General features: G+C 39.4%; 1 protein-coding gene across 1 annotated transcript in view; it reads right to left on the bottom strand.

Annotated features, from left to right (window-relative positions):
• Positions 1-27,256, bottom strand: part of PTPRT (protein tyrosine phosphatase receptor type T) — a 1,166,895-nt gene that overhangs the window by 231,671 nt on the left and 907,968 nt on the right. The gene's annotated exons all lie outside the window — the stretch shown is intronic.

Genomic DNA, 27,256 nt, shown 5'->3' on the forward strand with positions numbered 1-27,256 from the left:
AGAAGAGAGGACCCAGCCCCGCAGTGGAGCAAAAAGTCTGATAACAAAAGCACTGAACAGTCACACTTTACCTTTCTCCCAAAGTGGCTCAGCTCAGTGCCAGGAGAGACCCCACAGGGGAAACGAGAGCATCGTGAGTGACCCGCTCCCCCAGCTATGCAAGATGCTGCCCAAGAGGCCTATTTCTATCATCTCAACCTGAAAACTGAGCAGACCAGCACAGATGAATAGCATGGGGCAGCCAGGACCTGGGAAAAGATAATGTCATATATACAGATGATAGACTATTAATGACCTTAAAAAGTAGGAGAACCTGTTATTTGCAACAACATGGATGAACCCGGAGGACACTAGACTGAGTGAAACAAGACAGACACAGAAGAACAAATAGTGCATGATTTCACTTCTATGTGGAATTGGGCAAAGTTGAACATATAAAAGCAGACAGTGGTAGTTGCAGGGGCCAGAGCGCAGGGGAAATGTGGAGATGCTGATCCAAGAGTTTAACAGGATGCATAAGTTTTGGAAGTTTGTATATTACTTGCTTTTCATACTTGGAATCTGCTAAGAGAGTAGATCTTAAGTACTCACACCACACACAATGGTGACTATGAGAGGTGATGAATTTGTTAATTAGCGTGATTATGGCAATCATTTTACAATGGAAAGAAGGGTAAAGGGACAAATTAGGGGTATGGGATTAACAGATACTAACTACTATGGATAAAATAGAGGAGCAACAAGGATATACCGTATAGCTCAGGGAATTACAGCAATTATCTTGTAATAACTTCATAACGGAGTATAATCTTCAAAAACACTGAATCACTATGCTGTACACCTGAAACTAATATAATATTATAAATCAACTGTACTTCGAAAAGAACCCAAAACAAACCATAATGTCCATCATGTTGTACATCTTAAATATACACAATTCTTATTTTTTAATTACACCTCAGTAATGCTGGGAAAAATGCTGGCAGGAAGAGGTTAAATAAGAAAGGATAAAACACATTGAAAAGTATAAGAAAAAAGATAACAGAACAAAAATAAAAAGCTTTCTAAACATCAAAAGAAATTTTGAAATAAAAGAGGAAAACACATCAGCAAGACTTACAAAATTAACATAGTAAATTATGACATGAAGAATATGTGATAGATTTGAAACCAAACATATCAGTCACATCAACAAACGTGAATGGGTTTAACCCATATAATTGCATAGGAAAGATTTCAAAGGTCTCATAAAGCAAGACCCAACTATCTGGTTTATAAAGGGCTTCCCTGGTGGCTCAGACAGTAAAGAATCTGCCTGCAATGCAGCCTGGGTTCAATGCTTGGGTTGGGAAGATCCCCTGGAGAAGGGAATGGCTATCAATATTCTTGCCTGGAGAATTCTGCGGACAGAGGAGCCTGGCAGGCTACAGACCATGGGGTCACAAAGAGTCTGGCACGACTCAGAGACTAACACTTTCTGTTTCACCTTCATATCTAAAACAAAGTCACTCTGAAAGGCAACAATAAAGGAATGAGAGAAAGTATAAATGGCGAAAAAAGAAAGAATAAACGAATGAACAAAAGAAAGCTATAGCAGTGATCCTGATATCAGAGTTATAAAATGCAACTTAAAAAGCACATATATATAGATATAAAACAAAGAACACTTTACTGTTAAATCCACAATTAACAAGGCATGAGAATCTATGCACCAAAAGCCACAATGACCACCTTTATGAAGTAAAAAGAAAATAAGGGGGTGACAGAGGATGAGATGGTTGGATGGCATCATCGGCTCGATGGACATGAGTTTGAGCAAGCTCTGGGAGTTGGTGATGGACAGGGAAGCCTGGTGTGCAATAGTCCATGGAGTCACAGGGAGACACGACTGAGTGACTAAACTTAACTGATGAAGTAAAAACTACAGAAGATACAAGAATAATAGAAGACTACTGTCAATATAAGACAGATCAAGGGGCAAAAAAAAAAAAAAAAGGCAAGGATACAGAGAGCTAAAATAATTAAGCAAATCTTGTGGCTATGTGTCAAACCCTACAGCCTGATAACAGAGAAAAGCCTTCTCCTTATGAGCTTCTGAAGTATTCAGAAAACTTACCATATATCAGCTAATTAAGAAAGCACTGCTACATTGAATAAAGTAGAAGTATTTTAAGAAATATTCCATGGATATAATATAATAAAGTGATAATTAAGAGTATGAAAAAAAAACCCTAAATAGGTTCATCCACCTGGAAATTCACAAAATAATTTCTTTTGGCTAACTTCTAGGTGAAAGGGGATATTGTAAACAAAAATTTAAATATTTTTGAACAAAATGATGAAAACACTACATATTGGAATCTATAAAAAACATTTAAAGCGGTGACTAAGTAATATCAGTAAAATGAAAGAATGAAAAAAAATAAACTTTCATCTAGAAAAGAAAGAAAACAGGAGCATAGAAGGGAATAATAAAGGCAAAAGCTGAGGTTATTGAAATAGAAAAGAAAGATACTAGAAAAAAGAAAAAAAAGAGGAAGCATCAATATATAAGGAAATGGCAAGAAGGAAATAACCACTGAAAAAGAAGAAACTTTTAAAAATGAGACAACTTTTCAGACCTCTGAAAATAATTCTGAAAACTAAATGGAATTGATAATTTCCTAGAAAAGTATAGCTTATAAAACAGATTTGATTTAGAGATAAAAGCAACAGGTCTAATTTCACAGACTAAATAGGAGATATGAAAGAACTATCTCAGAAGAAAAACACCCGCTGAACTGTTTTCATACGGAATTTTCTGTTAGACTTTTAAAGATAAGATAGTACTGACAAATTGTTTTACAGCATGGAAAAATAAATTAATCTATTTTAAAAATTTTTACTGTATTTTGGAGTATAGCTGATTAACAATGTTGTGATAATTAAGGGTGTACAGCAAAGTGATTCAGTTATTCCCACACAGGTTGTTAACACAGAATTGATCACAGTTTCCTGTACTATACTGTAGGTTCTTGCTGGTTATCCATTTTAAATATAGCAGTGTGTACATGTCGGTCCCACACTCTCTAACTATCCAAAAATATTCTCATTTTTAAATGAAACCAGTATAACACTGATACCTAAATTTAGGGCAGATAATACCAAAAAACAAGGGAGAAATTACAGACCAATCTTAATTTTGAATGTGTAAAACTACTACACAACATGTTGGTGAACAGAATTCAACACTGCATTGAGAAAAAAAAAAACGGCATGACCAAGTGGAATGTATTCTAGAAATGCAAGAGCGGTTGGCTGTTAAGAGGTCTACTCATATAGCATACTATATTAGTAGACAAAAGGAAAACTCATATTATCTCTATTAATGAAGAAAAAGCATTTGACAAAATTTATACCCACTCCTGATTTTTAAAAAAGCTCAAGAAAACAGAAATTGATCAGTATATCATTATAAATTTATATATATAGATATATATGAGTTCTAGCACCACCATCTTACTTAATGGAAATCTACTAAAGGCATTCTCTTTAAGATCAAGAGTAGGATGACCTCCATTTCCACCACTGCTTTACATCATACTGGAAGTTCTGGTCAGTGCAATTGGATAAAAGAAATCAATTAGAGGCATACAGATTGGAAAATAAACTTTAAAACATTTGCTCGTAGATGATGTAACAGTATATCTTACGATTCACAGAGAGTCAGTGATAAAGGCAGCAGGAAGGATATAAAATTAACTTACAAAGTGAACAGTAACCACAAACACAACTGACCTCACATAGAGGCTACCATGCAGCAAATCTCATCCACAATGGCAACAAAGATTAAATACCTGGTATTAAGCTCAGCAAGAACTGCAAAATCTACATGCAGAAAACTTAACAACACTCCTGAAAGACACAGAAGCAGACGTGACCAAACAGAAAGACATTCTCTGTTCTCAGCTGGGATAATTCAACATCTTAAAGATGTCCGTTCACCCTAATCAATGCAAAAGCTCAGTGCAATTTCAGTGAAATCACTAATAGGCTTAATGAAACCAAGCCATGCCTGCGGGGCAACCCAAGACGGGCGGATCATGGTGGAGAGATCTGACAGAATGTGGTCCACTGGAGAAGGGAATGGCAAACCACTTCAGTATTCTTGCCTTGAGAACCCCATGAACAGTATGAAAAGGCAAAATGATAGGATACCAAAAGAGGAACTCCCCAGGTCATTAGGTGCCCAATATGCTACTGGAGATCAGTGGAGAAATAACTCCAGAAAGAATGAAGGGATGGAGCCAAAGCAAAAACAATACCCAGTTGTGGATGTGACTGGTGATAGAAGCAAGATCCGATGCTGTAAAGAGCAGTATTGCATAGGAACCTGGAATGTCAGGTCCATGAATCAAGGCAAATTGGAAGTGGTCAAACAAGAGATGGCAAGAGTGAATGTCAACATTCTAGGAATCGGCGAACTAAAATGGACTGGAATGGGTGAATTTAACTCAGATGACCATTATATCTACTACTGCGGGCAGGAATCCCTCAGAAGAAATGGAGTAGCCATCATGGTCAACAAAAGAGTCTGAAATGCAGTACTTGGATGCAATCTCAAAAACGACAGAATGATCTCTGTTCGTTTCCAAGGCAAAACATTCAATATCACAGTTATCCAAGTCTATGCCCCAACCAGTAATGATGAAGAAGCTGAAGTTGAACGGTTCTATGAAGACCTACAAGACCTTTTAGAACTAACACCCAAAAAAGATGTTATTTGCATTATAGGGGACTGGAATGCAAAAGTAGGAAGTTAAGAAACTCCTAGAGTAACAGGCCAATTTGGCCTTGGAATGTGGAATGAAGCAGGGCAAAGACTAATAGAGTTTTGCCAAGAAAATGCACTGGTCATAGCAAACACCCTCTTCCAACAACACAAGAGAAGACTCTACACATGGACATCACCAGATGGTCAACACCGAAATCAGACTGATTATATTCTTTGCAGCCAAAGATGGAGAAGCTCTATACAGTCAACAAAAACAAGACTGGGAGCTGACTGTGGCTCAGATCATGAACTCCTTATTATCAAATTTAGACTCAAATTGAAGAAAGTAGGGAAAACCGCTAGACCATTCAGGTATGACCTATATCAAATCCCTTATGATTATACAGTGGAAGTGAGAAATAGATTTAAGGGCCTAGATCTGATAGATAGAGTGCCTGATGAACTATGGAATGAGGTTTGTGACACTGTACATAAGACAGGGATCAAGGCCATGCCCATGGAAAAGAAAAGCAAAAACGCAAAATGGCTGTCTGGGAAGGCCTTACAAATAGCTGTCACAAGAAGAGAAGCGAAAAGCAAAGGAGAAAAGGAAAGATATAAGCATCTGAATGCAGAGTTCCAAAGAATAGCAAGAAGAGATAAGAAAGCCTTCTTCAGTGATCAATGCAAAGAAATAGAGGAAAACAACAGAATGGGAAAGACTAGAGATCTATTCAAGAATTAGAGACACCAAGGGAACATTTCATGCAAAGATGGACTCAATAAAGGACAGAAATGGTATGGACCTAACAGAAGCAGAAGATATTAAGAAGAGATGGCAAGAATACACAGAAGAACTGTACAAAAAAGATCTTCATGACCCAGATAATCATGATGATGTGATCATTGATCTAGAGCCAGACATCCTGGAATGTGAAGTCAAGTGGGCCTTAGAAAGCATCACTATGAACAAAGCTAGTGGAGGTGATGGAATCCCAGATGAGCTGTTTCAAATCCTGAAAGATGATGCTGTGAAAGTGCTGCACTCAATATGCCAGCAAATCTGGAAAATTCAGCAGTGGCCACAGGACTGGAAAAGGTCAGTTTTCATTCCAATCCCAAAGAAGGCAATGCCAAAGAATGCTCAAACTACCGCACAATTGCACTCATCTCACACGCTAATAAAGTAATGCTCAAAATTCTCCAAGCCAGGCTTCAGCAATACATGAACCGTGAACTCCCTGATGTTCAAGCTGGATTTAGAAAAGGCAGAAGAACCAGAGATCAAATTGCCAACATCCGCTGGATCATGGTAAAAGCAAGAGAGTTCCAGAAAAACATCTATTTCTGCTTTCTTGACTATGCCAAAGCCTTTGACTGTGTGGATCACAATAAACTGTGGAAAATTCTGAAAGAGATGGGAATACCAGATCACCTGACCTGCCTCTTGAGAAATCTGTATGCAGGTCAGGAAGCAACAGTTAGAACTGGACATGGAACAACAGACTGGTTCCAAATAGGAAAAGGAGTATGTCAAGGCTGTATATTGTCACTCTGCTTATTTAACTTATATGCAGAGTACATCATGAGAAATGCTGGGCTGGATGAAGCACAGCTTGAATCAAGATTGCCGGGAGAAATATCAATAACCTCAGATATGCAGATGATACCACCCTTATGGCAGAAAGTGAAGAGGAACTAAAAAGCCTCTTGACGAAAGTGAAAGAGGAGAGTGAAAAAGTTGGCTTAAAGCTCAACATTCAGAAAACAAAGGTCATGGCATCTGGTCCCATCACTTCATGGGAAATAGATGGGGAAACAGTAGAAACAGTGTCAGACTTTATTTTTTTGGGCTCCCAAATCACTGCAGATGGTGACTGCAGCCATGAAATTAAAGGACGCTTACTCCTTGGAAGGAAAGTTATGAGCAACCTAGACAGTATATTGAAAAGCAGAGACATTACTTTGCCGACTAAGGTCCGTCTAGTCAAGGCTATGGTTTTTCCTGTGGCCATGTATGGATGTGAGAGTTGGACTGTGAAGAAGGCTGAGCGCTGAAGAATTGATGCTTTTGAACTGTGGTTTGGAGAAGACTCCTGAGAGTCCTTTGGACTGCAAGGAGATCCAACCAGTCCATTCTGAAGGAGATCAGCCCTGGGATTTCTTTGGAAGGAATGATGCTAAAGCTGAAGCTCCAGTGCTTTGGCCACCTCATGCGAAGAGTTGACTCATTGGAAAAGACTCTGATGCTGGGAGGGATTGGGGGCAGGAGGAGAAGGGGACGACCCAGGATGAGATAGCTGGATAGCATCACGAACTCGATGGACGTGAGTCTGAGTGAACTCTGGGAGATGGTGATGGACAGGGAGGCCTGGCGTGCTGCGATTCATGGGGTCGCAAAGAGCTGGACACGACTGAGCCACTGAACTGAACTGAAGGCTTTTTATGAAGCTAGAAAGTTACTGCTACAACTTTTACGAAAAAATGAACACCCAAGAAGAACTAGGAGAGCACTGGAAGAGAAAATCCAGGTGCAGGGACTTGCCTTATCAGATATCAAGGCATTGAGCCTTTACAATTAAAACTATGTGGTGCTCCCTGGAATAGGAAATGGTCACCCACTCCAGTATTCCTGCCTGGAAAATTCCAGAGACAGAGGAGCCTGGCGGGCTATAGTCCATGGGATCACAAAGAGCTGGGTACAACTGATCGTTCACACACACACCACACACACACACACACACACACACACACACACACGCAGTGTGGTATTAGTACATAAATAGTCAAATAGGTGGGTGGAATACAATTTCAGGTTTTCCAGAAAAAGACACAAGAACATATGAAAATTTAAAACATGAGAAAAATGGCACCTCAAATTATTGGGGCAAAGATGGACTTTTTAATAAATGTTGCTAGGACAACTAAACAGACTTTTGGGAAAAAAAAGATAAAATTAGACACATACTTTATACCATGCACAAAAATAAACACCAAACATCAGAAATGTCAATGTGAAAACACTCAAACTTGTATAAGTTCTGGAAGCAAACAGGGTGAATTCTTTTATAGTCTTGGTATAAGAAAGGCTTTTTCACAATGTCTCAAAGTCTAGGTGTAACTTTAAAAATTGATGCATTTGACTACATTTTTGGGGGTGGGACAAAAATATTATAAGCAAAGTCCAGAAAATTACAACATATATCACAGATGAAAAGTTAACATCTTAAAAATTGTGGGGAAAAAGGTAAAAATCCTGATAGAAAATTGGGCAAAGACAAACACATATAGTTAAAAATTAAATAAAAATATCTCCTAAATATATGAAATGATGCTAATCTAAGTTTTACAATAGAAAGGAAATTAAAACGACCTTTAGATACAATTTCTTCTTATAACTTTGACAAAAATTAAAATTAGCCCACACAAACTATTGGTGAGGCAGTAGAGAAACAATTTGAGACACTGCTGGATGAAAACTGATTCTACGTTTAAGCAAGGGAATTTAAAAACATCTATCAAAACTAGGTATTTGTCTACCTTTTGATCCAACAATTCCTCTTCCAGGAATATACACTGAAGACACACTTTTTACAATATATATTAGAAAAAAAATATATTTTTGCAGCAAAATTTGCATTCGAAAAATACTGGAAACAATCTGTGTCCACACATACAAAGTGATTGGGTAAATTAAGATACATCTACATAATGGTCGGGAAGATCCCCTGGAGAAGGAAATGGCAACCCACTCCAGCACTCTTGCCTGGAGAATTCCACGGACAGAGGAACCTACTGGGCTACAGTCCATGGGGTCACAAAGAGTCAGACATAACTGAGTGACTAACACCTTCATTTCACTTTTCACTTTCATCCCCTCACCCACTCAGTGCAAGCTCTGAACAAATGATTGTTGGATTGTTATCCTCATCATTATCATCAGAGAAGAGCATGACCAACGATGATACAATTTTGCAGAATAAACAAATATGGATAAGGTATGGGAAACCAGGTTCAAAACATGGCTTTGACCTTGGACAAACCACTTCCCCACTCCGGACTTCACTTACTCATTCTGCAGAAAGAAAGGAACTGCACACCCTATAAGCTCCCTTCCAAAACTACAGCTCATGCTTCCCATTCTTCAGCATCAGGACTTTGATGGAGCAGCTGTACAAATTATCCCCTAATTGGGATGTCAGAACCGTGGTTCCTCTGGGTCTCGTGGAGAGAGGCTTTGATCTTCCACCAGGGACTGGAGACTCTCCGGACTAAACCTGAGCTGTCCTTCATGCCTCCCTGCACAGCTCTTATCTGACCTTAATGATCCTCACTCTCAGTGAGTGATCCTTTGAGCTGTAATTACTAATTGATGTTTGTAAAGTCTTCGAAATTCTCAGGTGACAGATGTAATCAAAGGCCAATTTACTATGATAATTGTTATTAGTACAGCTCCACATTATTTATTGATGTTAATGGCAGGGCCAGCAGGTGTTTCAAGACTGAGCAGGGGACTGAGGCTGGCCATGTTTGCAGGGAGAAAGAGAACAAATGTGGATGTGGTGGGGAGGGTTGGAGGTATTTTAGGGGCTCCTGCTGGTCGCAGTTCAGCCAGATTCTACTTTGTAGGGTTGTGACTCAGCATGAAGCATGGCGATAACTGTACAGGACCACCTAACAGCATTTTTACATGTACAGGTTCAAATCCAGGTCCATCTCTTGCTTCTGGAATGTGCTTCAGCAAATCATAGCTGCTCTGAGTCTTGGCTTACTCATCTGTTAAATGAAGATACATACAGTATCATGTTTGCTGTGGTTGGATAATGGCTTTGAGGTAAGTAAAACTGGATGTGAGAAGACCAGCTTGTGGGGGTGGGGATGGGTTTGCTGAGGTTTCCTCAGGAAGAGAGGATGGTATTCAGAATGAGGACGGTGGCACTGGAGATGAAAAATGTATGTGGACGGGAGAGAATGTTAGAGTGAAGAACCAGCAGGACTTGGTGACAATTGGAAATAGATAGTGAGGTGTATCTTGGGTAACCCAGATTTCTGAGATAGAAAAGTCTGAGAGATATTTTTGAAGGGAAGGAATTATTTTAAACTGCCTACTATTCCCCTCAGTCTTGGGTAGATTTGAATCTCCCCTCAAAAATGCTTCCTGACAAACTGACTTTTTGAGTTTGCAAAGTTGGGAGCCATGATGAAAAAGATGGAAGCTGACCCAAATTTAGCCTTCAAGAAGGGCCTATGGAAGAACTGACTTCCGCACATGTCCTCTATAAACACAACATTCCTGACCTTTCTTTTGGAATCTCACTCTCTTTCTCTCCTTGATGCATCAGGCAGGTCAGCTGGTATCTTTGTATACCCTGGCCTTCACTGATTTTACCGCTCTTTCCTGATTCAGCAAACATTCTTAACCCATTCGTCTATTCAAATGTGTGTGCACTCACTCACAGATCGTGCTTTCTCTTTCTTCAGTAAATCCCCACATCCTGCCTCATACTTATCCCCAGTGATATTCTAATAATGATATCTGACATGAATTCAGTGTTTATTGACCGTGAACCACTATGATAGGCATTTTAAAATGCATCATCTTGTTAAAAATTTACAAACATTTTTATACGGTTGATACTATGGGCATCAAAATGTTCTGAATGAGACTCAGCGAGTCTAAGTCACTTGTCTAAGATTGCATAAGGTCAGTGCCAATCTACACAATAGGAAAGATCCCATGCTAGGCATATTTATAAAAAAATTATGGGGTGGGGGAGACTTGAGAACCATTAGTCTTATTTAATGGCATTAATTAATAGTATTAATGCTGCTATACAGCACAAGAAACAGAATCCTTGAGTGTAACTGGCTTCATTAAATTTCAGTTTACTCTTGTATGACAATACTGATGGAGAAGGAACTAATGGAATGTTTGAGCAAAAATGATACTATGATGTTAACTGATATCTCCTCAAGGGTCCTTATATTAGGATATATGTGATACATCCCTCTCATAAAAAACAGGCACATGTTTCTATCCAGTAAGAGAAACTATGTGAACCCGCCACATGCCCCTTTTTGCCTTGGCTTCCAGGAAGCTCAAGAAGTATAAGCAATGTTCTACTTCATTAGCCACATAGGCTATAACTCTGGCCCAATGATAACCTTTCTGCCAATAAGATTCTTGAGTTAATTAAAATTTTAACTGAATATGTACACATATGCTTATTCATATGTACATGAGTACTCTCACATATGTGCATGAATATTTACATACATACGCCCACATGCTGAAATGTTTATGTGAATGGAAGTAGATATGTATATACACATAATGCTGAATTTCTACCCACAAATTCATACATATCCATGTTGGCAACACCTTCCTTTCAAAGAATGTGCAAAGAGTTATCATTTCTCCTGTTTATTCCTCATAAAGATCCCCGTGAGTTTGGGTGGTCATATCTCATCCCCACTGGACTGATGTGGAAACTGAAGTTTAGTAGGCCAACATTCACTTCATGTAGCTATAAAATGACTTAAACTCATGAATCCAAGTGCCAAATTCAGAGTTTTCGCCACTTTTTCACCATTTGGGAGCCAACTGGGCTGAACTTCATGGAGACCCTCTATTTGGAAGAGACCTGATAGAGGCAGAAAATCTGCTGTATGGAAACTTAGGCTTCCATTTCCATGAACCTTCTGGGAATGGGTGTCTGGAGCATTGACGCCTCAAGATTCAGACTGACAAGATTATCAGCTGTCAACATTTGGGTAACCTTCATTTCCTTACCCAAATGAATTTAAAGTATTGCATTGAAAAGAAAATGTTCTTGGTCCCTCAGCTCCCATACCATGATAATAAAATCTGTAGGAACTGTGAGTGAGTGAAATAATAAATTAGCAACCTGGGAGAGCTCATCTTGGTATTTGTACAAGGCGACACTTGGGGAATTTCTCTCCACGTGGAAAGAGAAGTCTGAGACCTAACAGGGCTTCAACAGAAATTCAGAGCTTTCTAGAGCAAGTGATAAGACTCAAAGGGTTGAATGGAGACCTGGAGGGAGACATGCCCAAGGGTTGGGCGATCCCCAGGAGAGAGAATCCAGTGAGGACTGGGAAGGAGGCCTGGGCAGGTAGATGGGGCATGGAACCCAGCCTCTGGGGACAGATAAGAACTAGGCGGGGACGTTTAGCAGGCCAAAGCTTTCCAAAGTGGTTACAGAAAGATGTGATGATAATCATGGATTTCTAATGTTCATTTTTCAGTTCTCCTTCTTACTTTCACAGAGCTAGTAAAATCCAGAAATATGTTCCTGACATAGGACTATGGCAGTGGAGTCAGAAAAAGGATATATGGAGGCCTCTGATTCACAGTTTTTTGCTACACTGGCTCAGCCACTGATGGTTAGGAGAGATCTAAGGTTTTCAGATGCCTCTCAACCACCCTGCATGGTAGACTTTGAAGAACCATGGCCTTTTAAAGTGGAACAGTCTGTTGGACTCTGTGGGAGTGGGAGAGGGAGAGGGTGGGATGATTTGGGAGAATGGCATTGAAACATGTATAGTATCATATATGAAACGAATCGCCAGTCCAGGTTCAATGCAGGATACAGGATGCTTGGGGCTGGTGCACTGGGATGACCCAGAGGGATGGTACGGGAGGGAGGTGGGAGGGGGGTTCAGGATTGGAACACATGTACACCCGTGGCGGATTCATGCTGATGTATGGCAAAACCAATACAATATTGTAAAGTAATTAACCTCCAATTAAAATAAATTTATATTAAAAGATAGTAATAATAAAGTAGAGCGGTGTCACAGGGAGTGCTAGACATTTCTTGACCACACCCCCACGGAGGTAAACAGAAAGTTGTTAGCAAAATCCTTCCATCTGTGTGAAGTGACTGAGATACTATGAGATTTCATGATGCTTCTGGTGGTACAACTCATGCACTGATTTAAATGGAGTCACTTTGTGAGACCCAACAAGAGCTAGAGTGTGTGAAAACACTTCACTTAGTGCCTGGGATGCAGGAGGTGCTCAATAATAGCAAGTTCTCAGGTTCTGTGATAGAAGCTGCACAGGTACTTCAAGAGTAAGTCTTGTTAATTAAGAGAACTTGAAGGGAAAGCTTAGGGCACGAGGGGAAATGTGGTGGCCATAAGGGATATTTTCAAACATGCCAGTCCTTCCTCTAGGCACACAGCTGGAAGGCACTGCTTCATTCCTTTTTGAAGTTAAGCATGGCAGCATGACCCGTCTTGCCCACTGGAATGCGAACCTGCTGTGCATCATTCTGTGTGGAAATCAGTGCCTTATTTGCTACATTCTCCTTCTCTGCCTTGGTGACTGCGGAGGCAGAGACCAAGGCAGATTTTCATCATCTTGAGTCCTTGAGTAACTAGGATAGGCAGGACCCCTAAGCTGACCCATTCTGAACATGCAGAAGGAGAGGGAAGTTTTTTTTTTTTTTTCCTGGCAATACACTGAGATTTCATGGTTGCTTGTTACTACAGATAAATTAGTTTATCCTAACCAATATAGGCTTCCTGGTGGCTCCCCTCGTGGATCAGATGGTAAAGAAACTGCCTAAAATGCAGGAGACCTGGGTTCAATCCCTGGATTGGGAAGATCTCCTAGAGAAGGAAATGGCAACCGACATCAGTATTCTTGCTTGGAGAATTCCATGGACAGAAGAGCCTGGTGGGCTACTACCCATGGGGTCACAAAGAGTTGGACATGATTGAGTGACTAACACTAACTAACCAACCAATATATGAGTTTTCTTACAAACTCCCTCATAGAATCTCTAAGACTCAAGCCGTGTAACCTCCTGGGAGATCTTAACTCTAATCCATTCAAGCTTGGGATTTCCGCATCTTCTCATTCTATGGTCCATCTGAGCTGTTTTTCATGTGACATGTGAACAGTCACTAAAGTAAAAAGAGAATCAGGAGATGAGGTTGGGAGGGGCAAGATCATTCTCCAAAGACACAATCAACTATATCAAAACATTCAACAGAAACAAATGTTGGGCTTGCAATCATGTATGAAAAGTTAAACTAAGAAAATAAAGCTTGGGGTGGGGTGATAAAGCAATTGAGTCATGGGTGAGTTAAGGCAGTCAACAGCTGTAATGACATGTAAAGACATGAGGTCCAATTCCTGAGGTCCTCCAGAGTTAGGAAGTGATTTGCTTCTGTGTGAAGTCTACGGGACAAATGGTGATGTATCAGGTGAAGGATGCTTCAACCCTCCCCTCCCTCAAGATGGAGCTTCAGGAGAGCAGTGAAAAAGAAAGAGAGAATCAGAACTACAATAACTGTCATGGATGCATTATAAGTATTGTCTCATTTACTCTCCCCACATTTGGGGGAGGTATATCATTAATCATATTATATATCTTGGGATGCTAAGAAACCAGCTCAAGTTCACACATCTGGGAACAACCATAACTCAAAGCTAAGCCTGTCTGCTGCATGATCTTTCTATCCTGTGCCTCACTAAAACCACCCATGTGCCAATATTAGTTTAACAGGGCGTGGACACAACTAAATGTGGTTTCTTCCAATTCATTCAGAGAGAGAATTTTTCCTAACCCAGCTCTACCTGGATCATCCCAACTATTATAATGTGATTATACTGCAAACACGAGGACTCATTCAGAATAGCATCTGCCTTCCAACTGCTCTCAAGAGTTCAGGAGCTGGAAGAGGAAATGAGACATAGAGAATGATCACCCTTCTACTTCCCACTTCTCTTATTTAGCTCACCATTTGGCAGAGGCATCATGCAGGTTAAATATGCCCCCGCAAGATGAAAAGGATTAGCAAGGAAAGAGTCTTCTCTCTGCATAAACAGAACAGGCTTACCAGCACTGCCCCAAAAATGGGGGCTTCTGAAGGATATTTGCATGAATTTACCACACTTGTTTTGCATTCAACCGTTAATTATGGTCCTTTCAACTTCACAATCATGGCTAATGGTGGTGGGGATGCAGAGAACAGTGGATTCAGCAGACCTCATTCTGGGAAGAGTGGGAAAGAAACAATGTAAAACTGCACCCACCCGCTGTTTACAACTCGAGACAGCTACTCTGGGGTACCATTTGGAAGATTTGGAGGAAATCAAGGCTGCCCAGGAGCCTGAAGCTTGGGAAATGAGACAGCTGGGCAAAGTATTACTGCTATGATGGAAGGAAGGCCCTTTATGGCTCCTCTGGCTATGGGGAAAATAGCTCTGAGCCTTCTCTCTCATGCTACACTGAATGGAAATTCAGACTTGACTCACACTTACTTGGTGCCTTTCAGTATTCAAGATCATTTCTCATTTGATCTTTGAAATGACTGTGTGAAGTGTGTATTGCGATTTCAATTTTATAAATGAGGAAACTGAGACTCACAGACAACAAGAAACAGTCTGTACTCTCATCCATTCATCAAATGATGACTGTTATACTATGTGTTAAATATTGTACTCAGTATGGAGAATACAACAGCAAACAAGAGTTCCTACTTCCTGGAGCTCTAAGTCTAAGGAGAGAGGCATGCACTGCAAACAAACAGACAAACAGAAACAAGTGCAATTAAACACACACACAGTGCTGTAAAGAACAGGTCAACAAATAGTGAGGGCTGATGTGGATGGTTCTTAGATAATATGGTTGGAAAGTTCCCAGAGGATATGACACTGAAGATGAGACCTGAAAACTGAAAAGGTCCTAGTTCTTCAAGGAAAGAAGAAGAGAGTGTAGGATAAAATAACAGCCTGTGTGATACCCCTGGAGTGAGGAAAATATCCTGGAATGTATGAGAAATAGTGTCTTAGAAAATGGTTCAGAATTCGGGGAGGGAGGGAAAGATGGCGGAGGAATAGGACGGGAAGATCACGTTCTCCCTCACAAATTCCTCAAAAGAACATTTCAACGCCGAGCAAACTCCACAAAACAACTTCGGTAGGCTGGCAGAGGACATCAGGCAACCAGAAAAGCAGACCATTGTCTTTAAAATCAGATTTTTAATCTTTGTTGTCAATTTTGTACATTTAAAAACCCAAACTTCACTACCCAAGTTTACCTGAGAGCAAGATTACTGGCTTGTCCACTCTCTCCTCCTCTGGCCTCTCCTTTTTCTCCACCAGGTGGCCTCTGTCTCTTTTCTCCCCCATCTCTTCTCTATCCAACTCTGTGAATCTCTGTGTGTTCCAGACGGTAGAGAACACCTAAGGAACTGGTTACTGGCAGGATTTGTCTCTCTCCTACTCATTCCTCTCTCTTATCCTCCTGGTCACCTCTGTCTACTTCCTCCCTCTCCTCTTCCCCGTATAACTCTGTAAATACCTCTGAGCGGTCCAGACTATAGAGCGCACATAAGGAAGTGACTACTGGCTAGCTTGCTCTCTCCTCTCTTGATCTCACCGCATCTCATTCCAGTTACCTCTAATTACCCCCTCCATCTTCTCTTCTCCTTGTAACTCAGTGAACCTCTCTGAGTGTCCCTCAAGGTGGAGAAACTTTTCATCTTTAACCTAGATGTTTTATCATCGGTGCTGTATAGATGGAGAAGTCTAGAGGCTACTGTGAAAATAAAACTGAAAACCAGAAGCAGGAAGCTTAAACCCAAAGCCTGAAAACATTAGAGAACTCTTGAATTCAGGGAACATTAAGCAATAGGAGCTCATCAAAAGCCTTCATACCTACACTGAAACCAAGCTCCACCCAAGGGCCAACAAGTTCCAAAACAAGACATACCACGCAAATTCTCCAGCAACACAGGAACACTCCCTGAGCCTCAATATACAGGCAGCTCAAAATTATCCCAATACCTTTGATGTCTCATAACCCATTACGGGTCACTCCACTGCACTCCAGAGAGAAGAAACCCAGCTCTACCCACCAAAACTCCAACACAAGCCTCCCTAACCAGGAAACCTTGACAAACCACTGATAGAACCCCACCCAAAGTGAGGAAGCTCCATAATAAAGAGAACTCCACAAATTATCAGAATATAAAAGGCCACGCCAAACGCAGCAATATAACCAAGATGAAGAGACAGAGGAATACTCAGCAGGTAAAGGAACAGGAGAGTTGCCCACCAAATCAAACAAAAGAGGAAGAAGTAGGGAATCTACCGGAGAAGGAATTCCGAATATTGATAGTGAAAATGATCCAAAATCTTGAAATCAAAATGGAAACACAGATAAATAGCCTAGAGACAAGGATTGAGAAGATGCAAGAAAGGTTTAACAAGGACCTAGAAGAAATAAAAAAGAGTCAAAATATAATGAATAACACAATAAATGAGATCAGAAACACTCTGGAGGCAACAAATAGCAGAATAACAGAGGCAGAAGATAGGATTAGTGAAATAGAAGATAGAATGGTAGAAATAAATGAATCAGAGAGGAAACAAGAAAAACGAATTAAAAGAAAACGAGGACAATCTCAGAGACCTCCAGGACAATATGAAACGCTCCAACATTCGAATTATAGGAGTCCCAGAAGAAGAAGACAGAAAGAAAGATCATGAGAAAATCCTTGAGGAGATAATAGTTGAAAACTTCCTAAAATGGGAAGGAAATAATCACCCAAGTCCAAGAAACACAGAGAGTCCCAAATAGGATAAACCCAAGGCGAAACACCCCAAGACACATATTAATCAAATGAACAAAGATCAAACACAAAGAACAAATATTAAAAGCAGCAAGGAAAAACAACAAATAACACACAAGGGGATTCCCATAAGGATAACAGCTGATCTGTCAATAGAAACTCTCCAGGCCAGGAGGGAATGGCAAGACATACTTAAAGTGATGAAAGACAATAACCTACAGCCCAGATTACTGTACCCAGCAAGGATCTCATTCAAATACGAAGGAGAAATCAAAAGCTTTACAGACAAGCAAAAGCTGAGAGAATTCAGCACCACCAAACCAGCTCTCCAACAAATTCTAAAGGATATCCTCTAGACAGGAAACACGAAAAGGGTGTATAAACCCGAACCCAAAACAATAAAGTAAATGGCAACGGGATCATACTTATCAATAATTACCTTAAACGTAAATGGGTTGAACGCCCCAACCAAAAGACAAAGACTGGCCGAATGGATACAAAAACAAGACCCCTCTATATGCTGCTTACAAGAGACCCACCTCAAAACAAGGGACACATACAGACTGAAAGTGAAGGGCTGGAAAAGATATACCACGCGAATAGAGACCAAAAGAAAGCAGGAGTGGCAATACTCATATCCGATAAAATAGACTTTAAAACAAAGGCTGTGAAAAGAGACAAAGAAGGCCACTACATAATGATCAAAGGAACAATCCAAGAAGAAGATATAACAATTATAAATATATATGCACCCAATATAGGAGCACCACAATATGTAAGACAAATGCTAACAAGTATGAAAGGGGAAATCAACAATAACACAATAATAGTGGGAGACTTTAATACCCCACTCACACCTATGGACAGATCAACTAAACAGAAAATTAACAAAGAAACGCAAACTTTAAATGATACATTGGATCAGTTAGACCTAATTGATATCTATAGGACATTTCACCCCAAAACAACGAATTTCACCTTTTTTCAAGTGCTCATGGAACCTTCTCCAGGATAGATCACATCCTGGGCCATAAATCTAAACTTGATAAATTCAAAAAATCGAAATCATTCCAAGCATCTTTTCTGACCATAATGCATTAAGATTAGATCTCAATTACAGGAGAAAAACTATTAAAAATTCCAACATATGGAGGTTGAACAACACACTTCTGAATAACCAACAAATCACAGAAGAAATCAAAAAGAAATCAAAATATGCATAGAAACTATTGAAAATGAAAACACAACAACCCAAAACCTGTGGGACACTATAAAAGCAGTGCTAAGAGGAAAGTTCATAGCAATACAGGCATACCTCAAGAAACAAGAAAAAGTCAAATAAATAACCTAACTCTACAACTAAAGCAACTAGAAAAGGAAGAGTTGGAGAACCCCAGAGTGAGTAGAAGGAAAGAAATCTTAAAAATTAGGGCAGAAATAAATACAAAAGAAACAAAAGAGACCATAGCAAAAATCAACAAAGCCAAAAGCTGGTTCTTTGAAAGGATAAATAAAATTGACAAACCATTAGCCAGACTCATCAAGAAGCAAAGAGAGAAAAATCAAATCAATAAAATTAGAAATGAAAATGGAGAGATCACAACAGACAACACAGAAATACAAAGGATCATAAGAGACTACTATCAGCAGTTGTATGCCAATAAAATGGACAACGTGGAAGAAATGGACAAATTCTTAGAAAAGTACAATTTTCCAAAACTGAACCAGGAAGAAATAGAAAATCTTAACAGACCCATCACAAGCACGGAAATTGATACTGTAATCAGAAATCTTCCAGCAAACAAAAGCCCAGGTCCAGATGGCTTCACAGCTGAATTCTACCAAAAATTTCGAGAAGAGCTAACACCTATCCTACTCAAACTCTTCCAGAAATTGCAGAGGAAGGTAAACTTCCAAACTCATTCTATGAGGCCACCATCACCCTAATACCAAAACCTGACAAAGATGTCACAAAAAAGAAAACTACAGGCCAATATCTCTGATGAACATAGATGCAAAAATCCTCAACAAAATTCTAGCAATCAGAATCCAACAACACATTAAAAAGATCATACACCATGACCAAGTGGGCTTTATCCCAGGGATGCAAGGATTCTTCAATATCCGCAAATCAATCGATGTAATTCACCACATTAACAAATTGAAAAATAAAAACCATATGATTATCTCAATAGATGCAGAGAAGGCCTTTGACAAAATTCAACATCCATTTATGATAAAAACTCTCCAGAAAGCAGGAATAGAAGGAACATACCTCAACATAATAAAAGCTATCTATGACAAACCCACAGCAAACATTATCCTCAATGGTGAAAAATTGAAAGCATTTCCCTAAAGTCAGGAACAAGACAAGGGTGTCCACTTTCACCGCTACTATTCAACATAGTTCTGGAAGTTTTGGCCACAGCAATCAGAGCAGAAAAAGAAATAAAAGGAATCCAAATCGGAAAAGAAGAAGTAAAACTCTCACTGTTTGCAGATGACATGATCCTCTACATGGAAAACCCTAAAGACTCCACCAGAAAATTACTAGAGATCATCAATGAATATAGTAAAGTTGCAGGATATAAAATCAACACACAGAAATCCCTTGCATTCCTATACACGAATAATGAGAAAGTAGAAAAGAAATTAAGGAAACAATTCCATTCACCATTGCAATGAAAAGAATAAAATACTTAGGAATATATCTACCTAAAGAAACTAAAGACCTATATATAGAAAACTATAAAACACTGATGAAAGAAATCAAAGAGGACACTAATAGATGGAGAAATATACCATGTTCATGGATTGGAAGAATCAATATAGTGAAAATGAGTATACTACCCAAAGCAATTTACAAATTCAATGCAATCCCTATCAAGCTACCAGCCACATTTTTCACAGAACTAGAACAAATCATTTCAAGATTTGTATGGAAATACAAAAACCTCGAATAGCCAAAGCAATCTTGAGAAAGAAGAATGGAACTGGAGGAATCAACTTGCCTGACTTCAGGCTCTACTACAAAGCCACAGTCATCAAGACAGTATGGTACTGGCACAAAGACAGACATATAGATCAATGGAACAAAATAGAAAGCCCAGAGATAAATCCACACACATATGGACACCTTATCTTTGACAAAGGAGGCAAGAATATACAATGGAGTAAAGACAATCTCTTTAACAAGTGGTGCTGGGAAAACTGGTCAACCACTTGTAAAAGAATGAAACTAGATCACTTTCTAACACCGCACACAAAAATAAACTCAAAATGGATTAAAGATCTAAATGTAAGATCAGAAACTATAAAACTCCTAGAGGAGAACATAGGCAAAACACTCTCAGACATAAATCACAGCAGGATCCTCTATGATCCACCTCCCAGAATTCTGGAAATAAAAGCAAAAATAAACAAATGGGATCTAATTAAAATTAAAAGCTTCTGCACAACAAAGGAAAATATAAGCAAGGTGAAAAGACAGCCTTCTGAATGGGAGAAAATAATAGCAAATGAAGCAACTGACAAACAACTAATCTCAAAAATATACAAGCAACTTATGCAGCTCAACTCCAGAAAAATAAACGACCCAATCAAAAAATGGGCCAAAGAACTAAATAGACATTTCTCCAAAGAAGACATACGGATGGCTAACAAACACATGAAAAGATGCTCAACATCACTCATTATTAGAGAAATGCAAATCAAAACCACAATGAGGTACCACTTCACACCAGTCAGAATGGCTGCGATCCAAAAATCTGCAAGCAATAAATGCTGGCGAGGGTGTGGAGAAAAGGAACCCTCCTACACTGTTGGTGGGAATGCAAACTAGTACAGCCACTATGGAAAACAGTGTGGAGATTCCTTAAAAATTGCAAATAGATCTACCTTATGACCCAGCAATCCCACTTCTGGGCATACACACCGAGGAAACCAGAATTGAAAGAGACACATGTACCCCAATGTTCATCGCAGCACTGTTTATAATAGCCAGGACATGGAAACAACCTAGATGTCCATCAGCAGATGAATGGATAAGAAAGCTGTGGTACATATACACAATGGAGTATTACTCAGCCGTTAAAAAGAATTCATTTGAATCAGTTCTGATGAGATGGATGAAACTGGAGCCGATTATACAGAGTGAAGTAAGCCAGAAAGAAAAACACCAATACAGTATACTAACACATATATATGGAATTTAGGAAGATGGCAATGACGACCCTGTATGCAAGACAGGGAAAGAGACACAGATGTGTATAACGGACTTTTGGACTCAGAGGAGAGGAGAGGTGGGATGATTTGGGAGAATGACATTCTAACATGTATACTATCATGTGAATTGAATCGCCAGTCTATGTCTGACGCAGGATGCAGCATGCTTGGGGCTGGTGCATGGGGATGACCCAGAAAGATGTTATGGGAGGGAGGTGGGAGGGGGTTCATGTTTGGGAATGCATGTAAGAATTAAAGATTTTAAAATTTTAAAAATAAAAAAAAAAAAAGAAAGAAAATGGTTCAAGGGAGAAAAGGTAGCTGAAATGTGGCAGGCATGGTTTAACTATATCTGGAGCGCAATGCGAGGTCCTGGGCATTCCTTTCATGGACAGCATTGTAAAAAGAAGTCTGTCTATAAGAGAACAGAAGAGATAAACAGAATGAAAGAGGTACAGAAATCATAGTATATGAGAAACAGAAATAACTGCATATTAAATATCAATACAAGATGGTCTGGGTGGACAGGGATTCTGGTTGATACTGTCATATTTTCTCCAAAAGGTTGACATGGTAAAGAACGATTTGATTTGTTCAAATCAATACAAGCGTCCAAGACTATAGAGTTAAGGAGACAGAATGTGGCTTTATAGAAAGGAGAAAGTTCTAACTATTGTACTTATTTAACAAAGGAAGCAACTTTTTCCTCCAAAGAATTGCAGTGGTCAAGCTGAGGCTATATAATACCTTGCCAAGAACATTTTATTAGAGATTTATGTGTTGGCTTCTGGTGTACATAAGATGACACTTCAAAATCATCCAATTCTAACGTGCTATAGATTTGTAATGGTTGTACCCAAAACAAATGGTTACAATATGGCCTAATTCCTAAGACAGGTGCTAGAAATTCAGCACCCAAGGACAGTGCTTCAACAGCTGGCACTGCCCTTTGCTATTAATATTTGTAAGAAAGCATAAATAGGCAAATGAGGTATTACTAATGTGATCAAGCCTAGTGCCTGTAAACAATTCACACTTCATCAAAGTGGCTGGGAGGACTCTGAGTACCTTGTCTCATAACGGACATAATACTTGGACTTTCCATAGTGTTTGTAGCACTGGACTGAATTATTTCACATTTATAGTTCACTGTGGAGTTTACCAAGTGTCTTCACTCTCATCCTAATAATAGTTAAAATTAAAGGAGTGACCTCCACATTTCTAAACCTAATAATCTGACATATTATTTTACTTCTCCCACCCTCCTTCCCCGCTCTCTCTCTCTTCCCTACTAGAATATAACTGCTGTGAGGGTAGGGATTTCTTCATCTGTTTGGCTTACTGCTTTATTCCAAGCACTCAGAGACAAAAGTGCCTTTTGGCGGGGCACATATTGTGCTTGCTAGATGTTTGCTTAGTTAATCAATCATATCTAATTAACTTAAAAGTCACACAGTTACTAGGGTTTTATGTGTAAGTAGTCTGACTGTAAAGGCTAAATATCAAGCCACTCTGCTAAGCTGAAAAACTGTCCTTACTATTCATAGAATAAATATATATGGTCCCTAAAATTCTCTTATCCTGTTCTGATGTTCTCACTGAAACTTTAGATGGAAATGGAAGCAATGAAATTGATTGATAGTAAATCATTCAACCTTGCCCACAACCATCCTGCAACAAATGGCCATTTCTGCTTTCCTTTAATTCATTTTAATGTAATATAACTTTGCCCTAACCTTTGTTTTTAATCTTCTAGAGATATAGATTTGCTGAATTCTGGTTTTTACTTGACTCAAGACATTTTACCCCTTCATGAAGAGAGCAAAGCATCAGTTTAAAAAAATCAAATAGAGTGCTTCTGTTTTCTGGCTTGCTTTATAGTTACTGATTCTCATGTTTACTTATAGTTTCCTTTGTTTCTTCCCTTTTCTTTGCAGATTGCTGTTTTCTGGCTTTCTATGATAGATTGGAAGGCTGCCTTTATGTTTTAAAAAAGAATACTTAAAAAAAAAAACCTTGGTATCAAAAATAAAGTAGTTGTTATTTATTCCATCCTGTCCAAAGTGGGGAAATTAGCAGATTTTTATTTACATTCATCAATTCAACTCTTTCTCAGTTTTTGTTCACACAAGAGTGAATTACAGCCCCAGATAACAGCTGTAAATTTTTTATATCTTCTCTTTAAGCAATCGTCTTTTAATATTAACCTCTTTGCAATGTGTTTAGAACAATTCTTTTAGCATTAATATGATATTTAATTAGTTTCCAGGCTCACTCTATGTCTTTTTATTTCATATTTCTCTCTTTGCAATTTCTTTATTTTGATTCATTGCTTGGTCAACTACTGTCTGTATGATTTTATAGAAGCAGGGCTGGTAGGAGCCTCTGGATGGTGAGAATGTCTTTGTGATGCGTTTACACAAGAGCAACAACTTGGCTGATAAGAAATTTGCAGGTTATAATGTTTTATCCTCAAAAATCCTCCAGGCTTAACTGAATTGTCTGCTCCCCTTTAAGATATGGAGCAAGCTGAAGGACCAAGCAGAGACTTGTCAGACTGAGGATGACTTTCCTGTTCCTATGTCTCTTTCACCCAACTCTTTTCAGTAAAAGTTAATACTATGCAATAATTTGAAATGGTGTGTAGTTTTTCTCTTGCTGGAAAGATACGATACTCTGAGTGCCCAGCTCCCACAGCTTTTCCCTCTCTGTTCCTGTGAGGCCAACTATACCCTCAAGACTCCTGGCATAAGCAACCATCCAATTCTACTCCTGCTCAGGCTTCACTGCAGCCAATCTTAGGTCCCAGATGAGGGTACACATGGTGTGGGATCAAAGGCATGAGTAACTAAATGATCGTGTTTATCTTGGAACCAGGAGTACAAACTGCCTCTTAGATAGCTTCAGAGTGGGGTGACTTTTTTCCCTAAAGGCAAACCCTCATGTCTTGAAAAGGGGAGTCTAGGGCTTCCCTGGTGGCTCAGTGGTAAAGAATCCACCTGCCAACGCAGGAGACACAAGTTCGATCTGTGGTCCAGGAAGATACCACGTGTCTCAGACAAACTAAGCCCATGTGGCCCAACTACTGAGCCTTTGCTCTAGAGACCACACACTGCAACAGCTGAAGCCTGGCCGCCTAGAGCCAGTGCTCCACAGCAAGAGAAACTACCACAATGAGAAGCTCCCGCACTACAACTAGAGAGCATCCCCTACTTGTCACAAGTGGAGAAACAGCCTGTGCAGAAGACCCAGCACAGCCAAAATAAAGTAGCTCTTTTAGAAAGGGGATCTATTGTATGACATCTGGGGAGCAAGACCTCCAATATTCCTCCTATCTCATCTGCTGCTCTTCTAGGACCTACCATGCTCAGGTTGGAGAAATTGCTTCTGGGGTCGTTTCCTAGGTTCTGTAGACTTGGTCTGTTTTTGGGTTTTTAGGAGAATCTTGGGAGGAATGTGACAGCAGGTGACGTGAATGCAGCTATGACTCTGTTCCACAGCATGGAAACCCAACAGCACTTCTTGATATGTTGCCAAGAGCAGGGAAAGCCACTTTCTGCTAGGGCTGTGCTGAACCAAGAAACTGGCTAATATGGGATACAGAGATGGGCTCCCAGACGCTTCTGGCCATCTTGACTTCTTCCTCCTCAGTATATCAGAGTGTTGTCTGAAGAGGCCAGATCACAGGTGCAAGGCAGTCTGGCAGCTTCTTTTTGTAGTTTTATACTCTCTGTGAGGAATGTTCCTTGAACCAGTAATGAATGCAGAAATGAAATACCAATATGGAATCTATAAATGGTTATGTGGACATTTTAAATGTGAAGTAGTTTCTCAATCCAGGTCTCTCATGAAGTAACGACCGCCACTAACAGACTAGACTATCTTGGCCGCCCAGCACCTACACAAGCTAGTCTCTAAGATCTTCAACAACAAATCCTGCTTTTGTTTCAGTTTTTTCTCTACCCCAGTGAGCTTCTCACTTCTCCAGACACTCTGTGGAACATGACACATCCCAGATTCCCTTATGATTATAGAAGCTCTTCGAGGGCACATACTACGTAATCTTAATATGAACTACAGGGCTTAGCATATGTCACTGTTCATTATATATCTGCTGAATGAAATATGGCAACCTGGAAGATGTCCATAAAAACATCATAGGCAGAAAATACTTGAGTACAAGAGGAACTAAAGATAGTTAGCTTGCAGAACATAAGACCAGATGGGTTTGTGTGTGTCTAGAGGAAAAGTGAACTGAAAAAAAAATACCACCTAAGAAGGTGATTGCATTGGCTCTACTGGGACCTAAAAGTATGGATCAAGAGCAATGGGTAGAAACTATAATAAAAGATATACTTAAGTCAGTTAAAAAACAAAAAGCCCTCAGCCACAGCCCCCACAAAGATCAGCAAGTTATCATATAGAAAAGTAAGTTATTTGTTACTGGAGTTATTCAAGAATAAGCACTGACATCATCAAAAAACAGATATTGGAAAGGGTGTGGAAGAAAGCGAACCCTCCTATGTTGCTGGTGGGAACAGAAATTGGTACAGCTACTGTGTAGAATATTATGGAGGTTCCTTAAAAAAACTAAAAGTAGAGTTGCCATATGATCCAGCAACTCCACTCTTGGGCATATTTCCCGAGAAAACCTTAATCTGAAAAGATACATACATCCTAATGTTGACAGCAGCACATTATAGTAGCCAAGACATGGAAGCAACCTAAATGTCCATGGACAGCTGAATGGGTAAAGAAGATGAGGCGCACACACAATGGAATACCACTCAGCCATGAAAAGAATGGAATAATGCCGCCTGCAGCTACATGGACGGACCTACAGATTATCACAGTAAGTGAAGACAGTCAGGCAGAGAAAGACAAATTCCATATAACATTTATACGTGGATTATAAAAAAATGATCAAATGAACTTATTTACAAAATAGAAATAGACCCACAGACATAAAGAACACACTTACGATCACACTTATGGTTACTAAGGGGAAAAAGGGTAGGAGAAGGATAAATGAGAAGTTTGGTATTAACATATACAAACTATTATATAAAAGACAAATAAACAACAAGGTCCTACTATATAGCATAGGGAACTAGATTCAACATCCTGTAATAAACCATAATGCAAAAGAATATGAAAAATATATGCATATATAACTGAATATATATATATATATGTTGCTGAATTACTTTGCTGGATACAAGAAAATAACATGACACTGAAGATCAACTATACTTCAATGTTTAAAAAAAGGAATAAACACTAACATCTGTTAACTGTGATATTGTCATGTTGACTGAAGCACTGTCTTGGGTGTAGGGGAAGGGAGGGAGATACTGGATGACCTTTCAGATTCTCTCCAGCCCTGTGATCTTCTGATGTTATGAGTAACACCTCTTATTAACACCAACAACAACAAAACTGACATAGAAAAGGTTACCTTGTCTTTGGGAGAAAAGTATTTTCTAATGTGACTAATACTAATGAGAAAGGGGTTAGTAGTCACTGATTAAAGTATGTATGTTTAGGGCATTCATAGAAATCCCATTTATAGGTATTCTTTTATGGATGAGAAAATTAAGACTCAGATCTGAATATGATTTGCCCAAGTGAAACACCTTTCTGTCCTCTAATTCAGCTGTCTGA

Source organism: Ovis aries, chromosome 13 (genome assembly GCF_016772045.2).
Source record: "Ovis aries strain OAR_USU_Benz2616 breed Rambouillet chromosome 13, ARS-UI_Ramb_v3.0, whole genome shotgun sequence".
Lineage (NCBI taxonomy): Eukaryota > Metazoa > Chordata > Mammalia > Artiodactyla > Bovidae > Ovis > Ovis aries.